Source organism: Heloderma suspectum, chromosome 5, assembly GCF_057233095.1.
Source record: "Heloderma suspectum isolate Gila_16-S chromosome 5, 16-S_ref, whole genome shotgun sequence".
Taxonomy (NCBI): domain Eukaryota; kingdom Metazoa; phylum Chordata; class Lepidosauria; order Squamata; family Helodermatidae; genus Heloderma; species Heloderma suspectum.
The window spans coordinates 179,984,651-179,998,687 of NC_139462.1; the positions used below are offsets into that span (position 1 = coordinate 179,984,651).

At 45.4% G+C, this 14,037-nt stretch overlaps 1 protein-coding gene across 4 annotated transcripts in view; it reads left to right on the plus strand.

Moving 5' to 3' along the window:
• OSBPL3 (oxysterol binding protein like 3) overlaps window positions 1-14,037 on the plus strand; it is a 160,574-nt gene that overhangs the window by 11,004 nt on the left and 135,533 nt on the right. For 2 of the 4 annotated variants that reach the window (XM_084858547.1, XM_084858550.1), the window contains exon 1: window positions 2,874-3,157. The exons of 1 other annotated variant lie outside the window; for it this stretch is intronic. The gene's annotated coding sequence lies outside the window, so the exon portion shown is untranslated. Of the gene's footprint in view, window positions 1-1,689; window positions 1,720-2,873; window positions 3,158-14,037 lie in introns of those variants that run through there. One more of the 4 variants, XM_084858549.1, reaches the window with a different exon arrangement.

Consider the following 14,037-nt stretch of genomic DNA (forward strand, 5'->3'; position numbering starts at 1 on the left):
TAAAGACTTAGGCTGCAATCCTCCAGTTACCTGGGAGTTACCCCACTGAACTCAATGGATCTTACTTCTGAGTAGACATGTATAGAACTATGCTGTAAGGCGGCAATCTTATGCACATGTGCCTGGGAGTAAACAAGTGGAGGCCGTGAATCCAGTCTGCCTTTCAGCCACCTTGGATCGCTCCTTTAGAGTTCTGACTAAAACCTGGAATGGGTTCACCACCCCACTGACATCGGAGCCACCAGCCTCCACTGGAGTAAGCCCCACTGAACTTGGAAGGACTCAGAAACTGCCTTAGACCAAGTCAGACAATTGCTCCATCTAGCTTAGTTATAATGTCCACTACCCTGATGGGTAGGAGCTCTCCGGGACAGGAATCTTTCCCAGCTTTATCCCAGTTCTACCTAGAAATGCTGGAGATGATACCTGGCTGGGCCTCTGCATGCAAAGCAGGTGCTCTGCTGTGAAGCAACCAATAGCCCTTGTGCTAGACACGCTCAATCAGCCCCCTCCCTCAGTGAATCTGCCTTCTCAAGCACCATTGTCACCAGCTGCTATTGCACCACATCCTCTCTCTCTCTGTCTCTCTCTCTCTCATCCTTGCTACCACTTGCTTGCCAGGCAGAGAGTCAGTGAGCAAACTACATCTACCGCTCCTCTTTCACACCACCACCATTGTCTGGGTCAGAGCCAGAGACAGGTGAAGAAGCAGTTGCAGTGGAGAAGAGGAGCAACTTCAGGGTAACTTGCCAGTGGGCCCCTGCTGGGGTATAGGCCCTAGGCAGGTGCCTACCCTTCATGCCAGCCCTGTGGAGTAGGCATACATAGAAGTGGGCTACAATGTATTTTAAGAACATGAGCTTTTGTAGAGCTTTTGTTGTCAGATGCTGAAATGGATTGAACAATATATGCATGTTTGAATTTTAAAGGGAATCACCTTAGCTCAACCTTCCCAAACCTGATGCCCTCCAGATGTTTTGGACTACAACTCCCAAGATTCCTGTCCATTGGCCATGTTGGCTGGGGTTGATGGGAGTCAAAGTCCCAAACTTCCAGAGGCCACCAGGTTGGAGAAGGCTGATCTATAGGTTTATTCTGAACCAGGACGCAGCCAGATCTTTGCCTGAACCCACACGAACAGCCAATTAATATTTTCCACATTATCCACATTAAAGGTTGAGGAGCATTCATTTAGATATTTACTTAAGACAGGGGAATCTTTAGTAGGAAAAATATGTCATCCTCTCCTTTGTTCCTTTTCCTGGAAAAACAAAAACAAATGGAAACACACACACCCCAAACTTCGTTTTAATTGCTAAGATTTTGATTGATTTCTATTTTGCGTGGTTTGTGGGGGGGGATTTTAATCAAAACCAATGGAATTCCTCGTATGAGGCAGTGGAATATGGAATCCAATCACCCCCCAGAACGGGATGTTACATGCGGGGGGGGGGGGGGGAGCCGCCCTGAAGAGCTGTCACTTCTTGCCGGGGCGGGGGGGGCGGGGGAGAGATTAACAGTTCAGATCAGCCAAAGACAGCCGTGAATGGTGCCAAGGCGCTGATGCGATTACTTGAAGAATGCAAGGCGAAACTCCGCCCCTTTGAGAACAGCCAGTAACATCCGCCGTCTTGGCGGAATCTGGGAGGGCCCGGCGGAGTCTTTGTTGCTGCATTGAGTGAATCCAACAGAATGGGAAAGCAAGGAGTCTACTCAGAGGCAAGTGTCCAGAACTTTGAAATAGGCTTGGGCACTTTGAGCATGTCTGGGGATAGTTCCTGGTTCATAATAATTATATTTATTATGATTAATAATAATATACAACTTGAAATCCTCCCTGCATTTTCCTTCCCCTCCCCAATATATGTAGAGTTTTATTCCTCACTAGGATGGTTTTAAAATAGTGAGGTCTATTTTTGGTTAATTGGAGCGGCTTTTATATGTACTGGTTGCGAGTTCTTTGGGTCGTGGAAGTGAAGTGAAGTTGGGTGGTGATATTTTCTTTCAGCCTCCTGCTAGATTTTCAGTCGAGTTATGAGCCTTTCACGGTTTATGGGGTTTGGGGGGGTTGGGTTTGTGGTTTTGTTTTGCTTTTTGCAAATGTTCTTTCCTTTAAACGCTTCTTCCTCCTTTTGAACGCTGCCTCTGGCCACAGACGGCTGGTGCAAAGTGTTCCTGGTTTGCGAAACGAGCACCGGGGGGTGGGTGGGATGAAGCGCCCCGTCGAAGCGCGATTCTAGAATTTGGTGCTGCTTAAACCTGCCCGATGTTTGTACCTTAAAGCATAGGCAGGATCGTACCTTAAGCATTGCGTTTGCGAGACAAATCCGAAGTAATTATGGAAACTGTAAATCGCTACGCTCAGGAAGAGGTGCAGTAAAGCTGGTTTGGGATTAATTTGTGGCATTGAAATCCTGACTTCGTGGAAGGCAGTAGCCGTTCCCCTCCTGAGTCTAAATTCTCTTGCTCTGCCTTGGGCTTAAGTTTAAACCTACCCATTGCGTTAAGTACCTTTTGCTTCTTGTCACTGGAAATGACGCGGCGGCGGCGGCGCTTTGGAGTGAACCTCAGCTGCAAGCGAAACTCTTGCCCTGGGCAGAGTGACAGATCCCTTGACTTGCTCGCAACGCTGCCCGCCCGCCCGCCTGCCTCACATCACCTCTTCCCACCTGTCCGAGAAGCACCGCTCGCTGACATCATGGAAACACCCGGCCGGCCGGGAAAACGCGAGCGAACGCTCCCTCCCCCCGGTGTTGCGCTCTTCACGCTGGAGCTTGCGCTTGGTCAACACGACTGCCAATCAAGCCAGGCGAGTCTTTGCCCTCGCTGGAGCCTCCCTTGAAACCAAAACGGGGCGAGCCCAGAAGCACCGCCCCTTTCTTTGCTGGCGAACGGAGTCGAGAGCACACAGGTAGAGCCGATTAAAGAGCGCATCTTTCTGTTTGTCGCTCCCGCCCGCCTCGTTGTTGGCGGGTGTCTGCCTGTCAGTGCTTCTTTGCCTTTTGGCTGGCTTTGGCAGGTGGCTCGGAGGTGATGAAAAGCCGCTTGGGTCTCATCCGCTCCGCACCCTGCCTGCGATAGGGGCACAGCGGCTTGGAGGAGCTTACAGTTAGCCCGACGGCTGATGTTTGTAACTGCTGCCAGTGCCAGCTCTCAGGTAGGCTTCGCTTCCAGAAAGCTTCCTACTTCTGATGATAATTTTCTTTTCAGATGTATTTTATTTGGGGAGGGGGGAGTAAGGAACTTTTAACGTTCCAAATGTGCCCCCCTTTCCCCCCTTCTGCCCATTTTGCCCCTCTGCTTTCCCCCTGGTGTTTGTCTTGTTCCATTTGTCTTATATAAACTCTTTTGCCTATAATGTAGTTTTCTTTTACAGCTACATATGTAGATAATTCTACTCATAAAGGTCTGGCTGGGGAGGTGAGAGAACCTAGGGGGTTCCCTAAGATTAGTGGCAGTGTACTTTTGAATGTCAGGGGCAAACCGAAAATATGGTTCTTATTTATGTGAACTTCCTAAGGTTTCTGGCTGCCTGCTGTTGGAGGCAGAATACTGGCCTAGATGGACGCTTGGTTTGATCCAGTAAGGCAGCCTTCACCAACCTGGTACCCGCTAGATGTTTTGAACTTCAGTTCCCATCAGCCCTAGCCAGCATAGCCAATGGTCAGGAATCTTGGAAGTTGTAGTTAGTGGAGGCTGGTGGCTCTGGTGAGAGTGGGGTGGAGAATCTGCTCTGGGTTTCAGTCAGAGCCAGTCAGAACTCTAAAGGAGCTATCCAAGGTGTTTTGGATAGCTCCTTTAGTGTTCCGTCTGGTTCTGACTGAAACCCGGAGCGGATTTGCTGCTCCGCTGACATCAGAGCCATCAAACTCTGCTGGTTGTAGTTCAAAACATCTGGGGGAGGCTGCACTTGTTTTTTCCATCTTTTCCCATTAATTGTATCCTACCGGGTTTGGGGAGCTGAACTGGTCCTTCTGAAACTCTAGTGTTGCCCTCCCCAACCTGTTGCCATCCAGATGTTTTAGACTACAATTCCCATCAACTCCAGACAACATGGGCAGTGATTGGGGGATGATGGGAGGTTATGTCCAAAAGTTCTGGCGGGGACCAGGTTGGGGAAGGCTGTTCGGTCTTCTGTGTACTTGATTCCTCACTAGGTTGCTGGAAAGTCAGAAGGTTTGAGGTTTGTGTGTTTTGAAGGAGAATTTTAAAGAACTTGACAATTCATGCATGCAGTAATGTGTGTGTTGTTTCTTCCAATTCTGAACTATATTATATATTGCTAGAAATCTGTGCATTGGATCTGTATAAACCTGTTTATAGAGTTGGCTGTTTTTTCACTTTGCCTAAGAGTTCTGTGGATTGTTAAAGCTTGCATCCTGTTTCACCAATGGAAGGTGATCCATCAAAAGAGACAGTCTTATTTATTTCTGTATTTCTCATACCAATACTGCAACACCACTTTACATCAAGCAGTTGCTACAAAATGGAAAAGAGAGACTTCTTCCTATAAAGAGTTTGGGGAAACAATTGGTTTACACTGGAGCAACTGGGAATTTGTGCTAGTTTCAGGAGGGGATTTGGATGATCTAAATAAGAGCACTAATGTAGAGAGGATTGTAAGGCATCCAGCTGACATTTCAATGTGCCTTGTGCCTGCAAGATACACAGGAGTTGTGGCAATACCCGTGCTGATTGCTGCTATCCCAAACAGCAGACTGGGGCTAGCAGGATCAGAGTATGCGTGGCAGTCTTCAAGTTGGGCATTGTAACATGGAATCCCCATTCATTCCCGCTGATATTTTTCTGGAGGAGTAGCAGTAAACCACATCCAAGTATGGTTCAAACTGCCCTTTTGATGCAGCCTAACCCTTTCTTTCGTACCTTTATTTGTAACCCTGTTGCAGCAAGCCTAGATGAGTTGAATTATTAAATGTAAGGGTACAGCTGTTCCCCTAGCATACTTGGATTGCTAGCTGTTAAATGGAACAAAAACTCATTAGCTTGCAAAGGCATGAGTCCTAGCTTACTTGTGTTCCCTAAAAAGATTCAGATTTTGAATATCCAGTCATCTCTTATAAAATCTCGTGCTACCCAAAGTGGTGCTGTTGTTAGCACTATTTGATGTTGCTGTATCTGGTTTGCTCCCTTCATGAACACATCTTCAGCAACTTGGAATGCATTGCATGTTGAGGATTTTTATGGGTTGTTTTTAAAACACCATAGAGTTTACTTCTGTGAATTAAAATACAGCCAATTGTAGACTAACTGATACTTTTAGCATGTGTTTCCAAGAGCTTGCTAAAACTGGGGGTGGAGGGGTGAATTCCCTGGGAGGCATTCAGCAGGGACTGACTGCCCTTGCTGTGTGCCTTGGAAATGACAATTGACAGTCATTGAATGTAACTTCAGACAGAGACCTTGAGAATATCTGCATATTTCCTGCTTGCAGAAATAGCTGGGGGCTGTCCTTGTTCCCCCCCCCCTTTTTTCTTCTTTTTTGTAGTGTAAATAGGAAATTGCTGTTATTGTTTGATACCTTCTTAGGACAGGGAGAAAGGGGGTGATTAAATTCAATTACTTGGACGCAAGCTAGTGCAAAATAAATTGTCTGTTCCTTTAAATTCAGAGATGACAGCCTGATCCCATGGTCTGGCCCTGATGACCGCTGCTGCATCTCCGCTTGCAGTGATGTTGTATAGTCAGTAAAGAGCTTAAGACCAGGACAGAAATTACAGCAATGTAGAAATATAAAAAAATGTGACACTAACCACAGTGGAAAGGAAAAAGGGGAAGGAGCGGAGTTCAGTGGTAGAGCACCTGATTTGCCTGTTAAAAACCCCAGGTTCAAGCCCTGGCAACTCCAGGTAGGGGCTGAGAAAGACCCCTGTGCCAGTCAGTGTAGACAAAACTGAGCTACATGGACCAAGGGTCTGAGTCTGTGTATGGCAGCTTCCAATGTTCCTATGTCATGGGACCGCATACCTGCAATTCCAGACAATGAGGTTTGTTTGCTCTCGGTTCTGTATGCTTCATTAGAAATAATAAAATGTGTATTGGGTTCTGGCAACCTTGTGTTACTGTGATGCTATAGCCAGTAAGGCCTTGTGCAGTGATTCATCGTATGAGTGCAGTGACGCTGAACATGGATATTGTTGGGGTTTGGGGGAGAGTGGGCTGGTCTGGATGACTTCTCCGGACCCTTCCAACTCTGTGGTGCTTGATGAGAGCAGGCTAGTGGGTTTGCAACCTGCTAGGTGGGTTCCGCCCAGGCACATTGTATTGTTGTTAAGTAAACTCAGGTGATAATTTGCCATGGAGACATGTTTGACCATCTTCCTTTGAATGACAAAGAAATGGCCAGAGAATCTTCTGGAAACGGGGGTGCCTCTTCTCCCTGCTCCAAGCTGAAGATGATGTAAGCAAGGAGTAAAGAACAAGAGATTGACAGCTTGGGTCAGGATAGGGCTGGGATTTTTGGAGCTCTGAGGGTACTGGCAGCCCCCCAAGAAATCTAGTGGGACAGCAGTGAACTTTGGGACATCTGTTGCAGTGTTTTAATGCTGTACCTCCATATATATGTGTGTATATCTGTAAATAAACACAAATACTACAAAATAACAGTAAGCTTCCTGTGGCATCATTCCAAAAGAACCAAATGTGGGGTAAGGACTGCACCACTGGAAACTTTCAGCATTTAGAGACTTGGGGGTGGATAACAATATTTTTGCTCTGTGAAATAATTCCTTTTCAGATTAGGACTGCCTTCCCCAACCTGGTGCTCTCCAGACGAATTGGACTGCACACCTGGAGGACACCAGGTTGGGGAAGGCTGGTTTAGGTTCAGTTGAGGCTGGTGGCTCTGATGCCAGTGGGGTGGTGAATCCACTCTGGGTTTCAGTCAGAACTCTAAAAGAGCTATCGAAGGTGCTTGGAGCAGATCCACTGGCCCACTGACATCGGAGCCACCAGCCTTCAGTGATTAGGGTACAGGTTGAGATATCTCTCATTGGACAGGTAATCCTGCTCTGTGTATATCCATCTGGCATAAACGTTTGCAAAATATTAACAACTAGATTCGGTCCAGCTTAAAGTTTTAAAAGTAAACAAACAAATAAATCCAACATGTGTATCCCAAACCTCTCTGTCTTCAAGAAGTCAATGCATTCAACTTTACCTCAAGTGATAATGTTTGAAATCTCCTAATTTATTGAGTACCATAAAAATGCTTCAGAGAAGAGCTGGATTTTATATTTTTAAAAATGGAGGATCCAACATTTCCCCCCTTTCTGGCTCCCAGCAGCCTCGGGGGCAGCTGCAGGTCCTTCCTGAAACCATCACATGACCTGGAGAATCTAAAATGAATGTCTGCCGACCCCTTCTTCCCCATTCCATCTTGGGACTCTGAACATGCAGACACATCAAGTTAGGTGTCCCCACCCCCCTGCATGCCCTATCCCCCCTACCCTGCCTGCTTTTTATACATCTTGCCTGATGAAGAGATCTAGAGGTCTTGAAAGCTTGCACATGTTTTGGTGATCTATTGGTTGGCCTTATAAAGGTATTACACTAATATGGATTGTGGGATCTTATTTATGGTTGACACCGCTACCTTTGCTTTTTGTAAAATGCTGTTAAGTCTCTGCCTTCTTGAGGAATAGAGCAGTGGGTGGAAATGTGTTTGTGTCCGCCTAGTCTTTTGACTTCCATTGATAGCCCACGTCTAAAATGAAGTTTCTGACTGCACTTCATTTCACCAGAGCTTGTAAATCAGTTTTTTATTTAATGCATGAGTGACGATTGTAGTGCCTTCGGTGATCTGGAGTCTATTTCTAGTAGTGCTTGAAACTATTTACTGTCGAAATGAAATGCAGTAGCAGCCCAATTATACTAATCTCCGTATTAACAGGTTTAATCTTTCTGTTTCTCTATATAGCTCAATGAAAACTACACAATATAACTGGCCAAAGAACCTCACTTACTGATTTTAGGCTGTCTTCTAAAGCACTCTCTCTGAAGTAAGCCCCAGCCGCATGTCTACCTCAAGGTATAAAAACCTTCAATATGCCTGGCTCACATAGCCTGGTTCTTTTTGCCTTGTCATGCTTCACTTGTCCTTTCCTGTTTGTTTGTTTGTTTGTTTATTTATTTCATTTCTATACCGCCCAATAGCCAAAGCTCTCTGGGCGGTTCACAAAAATTAAAACCAAACAGCACACAATAAAACAATTTAAATATATAGAACATTAAAACCGCAATATAACAATACAACCACAATAAAACCTAGCAGCAGTGCAGGAGTTTAAAATACAAATTTAAAACAGCAAAGCTAAAAATTTAGAAAGCTAAAATGCTAAAATGCCTGGGAAAATAAAAAGGTCTTCACCTGGCGCCGAAAGGAATACAATGTAGGTGCCAGGCGAACCTCACTAGGGAGCTCATTCCAGAGCCGGGGTGCCACAGCAGAAAAAGCCCTCCTCCTAGTAGCCACCCGCCTCACTTCCTTTGGCAGGGGCTCACGGAGAAGGGCCGCTGATGATGATCTTAAGGTCCGGGCAGGCACATATGGGAGGAGGCGATCCTTCAGGTAACCTGGCCCCAAGCCGTTAAGGGCTTTGAATGTTAACACCAGCACTTTGAATCGGGCCCGGAAATGGACTAGCAGCCAGTGCAGCTGGAAAAGTACTGGCATAATATGAGCTCGCTGGCCAGTCCCTGTTAACAATTTTGCTGCCCTATTTTGGACCAGCTGAAGTTTCCAGACTGTTTTCAAAGGTAGCCCCACGTATAACGCATTGCAGTAATCCAGACAAGAAGTTATCAGAGCATGGATAACTGCAGCTAGGCTATCTCTGTCCAGATAAGAGCGTAGTTGGTATACCAGCCTAAGCTGATAAAAAGTGCTCCGTGCCACTGAGTTCACCTGTGCCTCAAGTGACAGTTCTGGATCCAAGAGCACCCCCAAACTACGAACCTGATCCTTTAGGGGGAGTGCAACCCCCTCCAGAACAGGTTGACTATCACCTAGCTGGGCGGATGAACCACCCACTAACAGTACCTCCGTCTTGTCTGGATTGAGTTTCAGTTTATTAGCCCTCATCCAGTCCATTACCGTGCCCAGGCACTGATTCAGAACAGCCACTGCCTCACCTGGTTTTGATGAGAAAGAGAGGTAGAACTGGGTGTCATCCGCATATTGATGGCACCTCAGCCCACACCTCCGGATAACCTCCCCCAGTGGTTTCATGTAGATGTTAAACAGCATGGGGGATAAAATAGAGCCCTGTGGAACCCCATGGCACAATTGCCATGGCACAGAGCAATAATCCCCCAGCACCACCTTCTGGAATCGGCCATCCAGGTAGGAGCGGAACCACTGTAGTGCAGTGCCTCCAACTCCCAACCCAGACAACCTATCCAGAAGGATACCATGGTCGATGGTATCGAAAGCCGCTGAGAGGTCCAGGAGAATCAACAGGGTCACACTCCCCCTGTCCCTCTCCCGGCAGAGGTCATCCCACAGGGCGACCAAGGCAGTTTCCATTCCAAAACCAGGCCTGAAGCCCGATTGAAAGGGATCTAGATAATCCGTTTCATTCCACAGTACCTGGAGCTGTCCTACAACCACCCACTCAAGCACCTTGCCCAGGAAGGGGATGTTGGCCACTGGCCTATTGTTAACATCCTCTGGGTCTGTTATGTTTGTACACTTTCTAAAAAGTTAGTTATTGCTGTGACGTTTGTTCGAACTCAGCCTTCTCTGTCCTGGTGCCCTCCAGATGTGTTGGCCTACAACTCCCAGCATTCCTCAGCCAGCCATGCTGGCCAGGGGATGCTAGGAGTTGTAGGCCATGGGGATTTCCGCTCTAACCAATCCCAGTCTTCTTCACTGAGCTCTTAATGTGGTAACCCACCCCAAGGTTCAGGGACCCCACTCTGCAGGACCATCCTGAGGCATTTTGTTGCCTGAGATGGAACAGCAAATGGCACTTCCTCTGCCCCTTAGCCCACACTCAAGGTGCATAGTACTCAAGTTATTTTGGCAACTGATACAGAAATTCCAACAAGTGCCTCTCTGAGCCAGTCTCCTCACTCTGCCTAACGGAAGGGCCAGCCTTGCGGGATCTGTGGCCAAGGTAAATGAAGATACACTTTATTGCCATTGTCATACTCTTTAAAGGGTGCAGTGAATCTTCTTAGATCTGAAAAAAATGTCAGGTTGTCCTTGTCCTAGAGTGTATGAATCTGCCTAAGATGCTGTCCATCCTTTATATATTACTTTATTGGCTATACTGCGTTTCTCATAACAGCAGCTTCAGCTTCCTGTATGGTTACTTAGCATTCTTCCATGTAGAAATTGCTCAGTGAAAAAAGTGTTAGTTTCAGTATGAATTAATCAGAGGTAGAGCAAATGGGGCCCCTTGCTACTGTGGTCAGCCCAGGAATTTGCAGACTACTCATAAAGCACAGGAAATATGAATGACGTTTGAAATGAAGCTGCCTTTTTAGAAAACGCTTAACATCTTCTGCTTAAGATTCTTGTGAATTAAGACTCGTGTGAATTAGAATACTATTTGTAAGAACTTGTGGTTGGCTTTTTTCAGTTTTGTCACCTCAGTGGAGCTGCAAGTATACATGTAAAAATAGAAGAGATTTAATTTAGTAACATGCATTTTCTAAATTTGGATGCATGCTGTTTACGAGTCGGATGGAAATGTAGCATTAGTCTATCAAGCACAGATATTTAGAGTCACCATAACATCCCTGCTTTCCAAAAGGAAGAAGAGTGGTATTCAGATATTATAAGATGGTGTTCCTCAGCCTGGTGCCCCCCAGATGAATTGGACTATAATTCTCAGCATCCTCCAGCCAACAGATCTGGAGGGCACCATACTGTTATAAGCATTAATGGCTTTTAACTAGGATGGCTTTTCTTCACTTCTTAAGGTCAGGTTTCAGGGTGGTATAATGGAAAATGGCTTATGACATGGGTGGGCAACTTGTGGCCCTCCAGATGTTTTGGCCTATAATTCTCATGATCCCCCACCATTGGCTATGCCAGCTAGGGGGGATGGGAGTTATAGGCCAAAACATCTGGAGGACTACAAGTTACCCACCCCTGACTTGTGTGAATTAGCCGCTGGAATGATGGACATTTTGCTATGTATTCAGTCTATAGCTGGATTCAGATCCTGCTGAGGGTCAGGATGATTTTCCTTCAACCAAACGTTTGTATTCCACCCTTCCTCTTAAGGAGCTTAGTCATACAAGTGATTATCCCATTGTATTCTTCCAAGACCCCTGTGAACTGACTTAAATTAGGGTGAAAGATAGTGACATTACATGGTGAACTGTATGACCAAGCAGTGATTTGAAACCAAGTCCGATGCTCCAAGTCCAAAGTTGTATCCAGTGCAGCACAATGTCTGTCATTATATTAATATTTTTAATCATGTTGATAGGTTAATGGAGAAGAGAGATGTGCGGAGTATGGTGTTTTTGTGTGTGTGTTGGTTCAGAGAACTTGGCTAGTAGAACTAGCTGACTATCTGATCTTTCAGCTTTATGATTCCGGTAATTAAACTGCCAAGGAGTACCATGTCTCCACTGCCCTTCTTCAGCAGTCCTTGGCTGCCCCAGACCCTCTTTTCCATGATGTGCTTCCATGGGATTGGTCCTGCCCACGTTGCAACAAAAGCAGCTCTCACACGGCTGAGGGTGGCAGCTGAAGGGCACCTCTCTGCAATGCACAGACCTGATATTTAAGCAATTGTTTTCTCCCTGTTAATGTATTTGTTCTTCTTCAATGTTACTTGAAGAAGGCCTGGCGTGCTATGGTCCATGGGGTCACGAAGAGTTGGACACGACTTAACGACTGAACAACAACAACAACAACAACAACAAATGTTACTTGGTCTTTGCTATTCGTCTTTTATCTTTCCAGGCAGGTGCCTGTTGAATGGGATATGTTTAATAAATGAGAATAGTGGCGATTAGCTAAATCATTGGAAATAGGCAAACAACAGCTAGTGTGTGTTTCCTTAATTTGTGGTATTCCGTTCAATTTGTGGCTATACCTTTAAAAGCACCTAAAACCAGTGAATCAATGCAAACTTGATTGGAGTAGAGATGTACAGTGCAATAGATATATTCCCAATATGACATATGCCTAAGGCCACTTACTCTAGTGTGGGCCCAGTGACTTTAATTGGATTGATCTGGAGAAAATGGGTTGTGAATTGCAGGCCAGACCTCTGGGTCCACTTCGTCTGTTGTGGCAGCAAGAGCTGTTTGTGTTACTGCAGTGAAGCCAACATCCCCTGGTAGGCAGACACTGAAACATGCCACAATCTTCTTTATTACAGGAAATCCTGGATGCAGAACTACACCAGTGTGCAGCATTTGGGGCTGTTCTCTTGTAGTAAATAGCTTTCTTGATTGGATGGGTGGCTGTAGCAAAAACCTCCCAAGAGTAGCGTCTTAAGAAAGAATGAGTTCAGTATGTAGCTCCAGCTCAAGGGGACTGAGGATGGCGATGGAGCTCCAGTCTGTAGTATTCCCAGTAAAGCTATATCAGGAGTAGACAACCTGGTGCCCTCCAGATGTTTTGAACTACAACTTCCATAAGCCCTGACCATTGGCCATGCAGCTGGAGCTTATAGAAGTTGTAGTCCAAAACTTCTGGAGGGCACCAGGTTGTCTATCCCTGGTATCAGGGGCCCCTAATATTTCAGGCACAAGGGAATTACTGGAACATCAGTGCTTTAGGTCATTGACCTTTGTTGTCCATGCTGTTACCACAGCTCACCATTGCCCCATGTATGTTTTAGCTTGGCTGAGTTGGGCTTGGAGCAAGTACTTATGCACAGAGATGTAACATTTCCGGAAATTTTGAGGCCATGAGAAAAAACGGTTTTTTTCCAGAAAAATGGGAATTTTTGGAAAAATAGAAAAATAAGCAATACTTATTTTTTAGCGCTCTTTACAGATCTAAAGTCACTTTGTTGCTTTAAGACAGCCTTCCTCAACCTGGTGCCCTCCTGATATTTTGGGCTTCAGCTCAGATCAGCCTCAGGTAGCATGGCCAATTGTCAGGAATGCTGGGTACTATAGTCCAAAATGTCTGGACAGCGCCAAGTTGGGAAGGGCTGCTTTAGGAACAGTTGTATTCATGTCTGAATAGATTAGAACTACACTAAATGACTGCTACAGCATCAGAAACACAGGACTCTATAGAACAAAACCCAGGCTGTCAAGAATGCACATTTACTGTCAAGAACGCACAATGGTGACTTTACTCACATACTGGGAAATTAGTATAAATGTCTATTAGTAAAATATACTTCAGATCAATAATTTTAATAAGGAATGAATTAACTAATTATGCTGGGAATCTTACAGAGAGGATTAAAAAAATTATTTTCCTCAATGGCTTCATTATTTCCAGACATTTTACATTTCTATAAAGTGTTCTTATTACATAGTTTTTAGAAATCATTTTGGGAGGAGTAAATGCTGGGTAACAATATATAAATACTTTGTATTAAATTCTAAAATAAAATATTTCATAATCCCCAAATGTTCAATTTTTCCCTTTTTTGGAAAAAAACAAAAATGATCCTTGGAGAAAAAATTGGGGGGAAATCCCCCCCCATTTTTTCCCCAGTTTTTCCCGGGCCTTCACATCTCTACATGTGCACCATCAGCCAACCCATTTTGTTGGAGAACAGTCATGTTGCCTTCACTTTGCAGCCCACTGATAAAAAGGGCTGCATGAATAAGCAATCCCCCCAGAAAAAGGGTTAGCTCATTTTGCAGAATGCAGGTAGACTTGTAAAACTAGTCCACTGTTTCTCCCCCAAAACATGCACATCAGAAGATGGTACATGCTAGGAGTAAAGGGTTTGCAGCGTGGCAGTTCCTCCCCCTGCTCCTTTTCGTTGGTTTGTCAGATATTGTTATGGGCAGCAGAAATCAGGTTGCAAAGGCAATCTGGGTTGAAGAATGCACTACCCACGCTACAGTTTGAGCTGCAGT